The sequence below is a fragment of the Zea mays genome, chromosome 7, assembly GCF_902167145.1.
Source record: "Zea mays cultivar B73 chromosome 7, Zm-B73-REFERENCE-NAM-5.0, whole genome shotgun sequence".
Taxonomy (NCBI): domain Eukaryota; kingdom Viridiplantae; phylum Streptophyta; class Magnoliopsida; order Poales; family Poaceae; genus Zea; species Zea mays.
Window position 1 is genome coordinate 5,875,755 of NC_050102.1, and position 2,526 is coordinate 5,878,280.

General features: G+C 40.6%; 1 pseudogene; it reads left to right on the top strand.

Moving 5' to 3' along the window:
• The first annotated feature begins 300 nt into the window (after positions 1 to 300).
• On the top strand, positions 301 to 1,815 carry LOC103633682 (probable protein phosphatase 2C 58; annotated as a pseudogene).
• The last annotated feature ends 711 nt before the right edge of the window (positions 1,816 to 2,526 follow it).

Here is a 2,526-nt window from a genome sequence, read left to right on the forward strand (position 1 = left end):
TGCATACGAAGAATTGTTTTCTAACATTTAAAACAGATTCCTGTGCTGCCTAACAATGTCAGCTCTTGATTCTTGAAAAGGATATCTCTGCATAAGAAGGAAGTTTATTCGTGTAACTGCTAAAATTTATGGTTGTGTTGCATAACAATGCTAACTCTTAAAGAGTGGGTTCCAATTTGCTGAACTGGAGTGCCTTGTTATGCTAGAAAGTAATTTTTGGCATTTCTCTTCTCTTTATTGCGAGTTCTTTTGTTGGAAATGGACATTCCAAGCACCCAGCCACCCAGGTAGTCTTATAGAAATTTATTTTATCAAAGACCACACTCTCATTTTACTAGGCCAAATTGTGGGAGTACAGCCTGTGTAGCTTTGATCAGAAATAAGCAACTCTTTGTGGCAAATGCTGGTGACTCCCGCTGTGTCATCTCAAGGAATGGTCAGGTTAGTTGTTGTTACTCCTTTTTTAGGAAACATGAGGGGTTACCGCCCGACTAGCAGGTGCACTAAAAACAACACGGTACAAAGGTTGTGCTATATTTTTGAAATAAAGTTCATGTGTGATCCTCTCATTTTTTCACTTCTTTCACAAAACACAGGCATATAATTTGTCTAGAGACCATAAACCAGAGCTCGAGGCAGAGAGAGAGAGAGAGAGAGGATACGGAGTGCAGGTAGTTTCATTCTAATGGGGCATGTAAATGGAAATCTAAACTTGTCAAGAGCTATCGGTATTCTTCACTCGCTTCTTCTCGTTCATACCTGACACCTTACCTAATGGTCTTGCTTGCATATGCAAAATGCCTTTTCAGGAGACATGAAGTTCAAACAAAATAAGTTCTTGCCCCCCGATAAGCAAATCCTGACTGCGAACCCCGACATAAACATTGTGAGCAAATTCTGCAGCTGTCTCGCACCCCTGCTATGCAGTTTACCAAGTTAGTGTTGCCTTCTTGTTGACTGTTATTCTGACTTTGTTCTTTCGTACAGGTCGAGCTATGTGATGACGACGAATTCATTGTTTTGGCATGCGATGGCATATGGTAAATTTCTCCCTGTTAACAAGGTTCTGGCTTCAACATGATTTTTGCTTTTGTCAGAAGTAACAACAATATCCTCTGGGTTATTAGGGACTGCATGTCAAGCCAGCAGTTGGTCGATTTCATCCGCGAGCATATAGACACAGTAAGTACCAAGCAATTTAACACTATTTGCCCTTTTGAAAATTGTAAGCACCATCTTCGGATCACCTTTGGGCTTTCTTTGGCAATTGCTCATGCTGATGTTGTCCTGGCCATATGCTTTCTAGAAACTGAATGAACTGAGTCCTTTTGTATGGCTGGGCATGTTACTGTTTGCTTTCCTTATTGATACTTGCAGTGATGGTGGGTTGGCTTTTCTGTTGGATACCTGAATCAGGTTGTCCACAGATCATTCTGAAAAAGCATTTCGATTAAGGATGGCAAAAAGGTGCCCATGAAGTTGGTGCTCGATCGGATGGTGCTCGATCTAATTATTTGTTGAAGTTCTTATTGAGGTTATTAAGGTTTGCCAACTTTTTAGGTAGGTGTTCCAGAGCACAGAAGGCCCTTGAGCTAAGCCAACTTTTAGGAGTCAATATTTCTCCAACATGTACTTTTGCAGTAGTCATGAGTCATTGCTTATATGAAGTAAGGAGAGAAAATTATTGCTTCTCTTTTCTGATGCGTGAAGTTGTAGATGGACATTCTACAGAGAGTTGGTGAAGCCGTGTGTCTTTCAAGTACTACATCAATGATTTCTTATTTCTTTATGGACTTGTAGCACCTAAAAGGAACTCGTTTTTGAACTCTGCATTTTTTAAGATGACATTATTGTCGTATTGTAATATAATTTGATATGTATCAATTTAGTTATGTATTGATTGTTGCCAAAGATTTTATGAGATATTGAGATCGATAATATATGTGGTATTTTTTTATGTAATTGTTGTTCAATAACATTTTGCTGAATAATTTGTATACCGTTGCAACGCACGGGCACCTAACTAGTAGTTCATGAAGGCGATAATCTTTTCCTCAATTTATTCTTTGAGGTTTCAAACTATCCTCTAGTTTCAAGTTCAAACTCAAATTTAGTTTAAGATTTCAAATTTAGTTAGATGCACACTCAAAATTTCAGCATGAATGCAAAACATACTTTGATTAACTAATTAATTGAATTAGTATTTTATCTAAACAAAAGGCTTAAAAAATATCCTAAAACACTATCTTAAATATATATATATATTTATTTATTTCATCATTATTACTTTTTTTTCTCCTACCAATTTTGGGCTCTACATCTTCCCCCCTCCATCTCCCTTCCTCTCTCCCTTCACTTCTTCCTCGCTACGCGCCCCTCCCTTTTTCCCCTGTGCGCGCGCGTTGGCGGCGCCTTGCGCCCCGTGCCCCACCGCCCTCGCGCCCCAGCGGCCCTGCGCCCCCACGCCCCCGTGCCCCGACAGCCCCCGCGGCTCCCGCGCCCCCACGCCCCGGCGGCAGCCCGCGT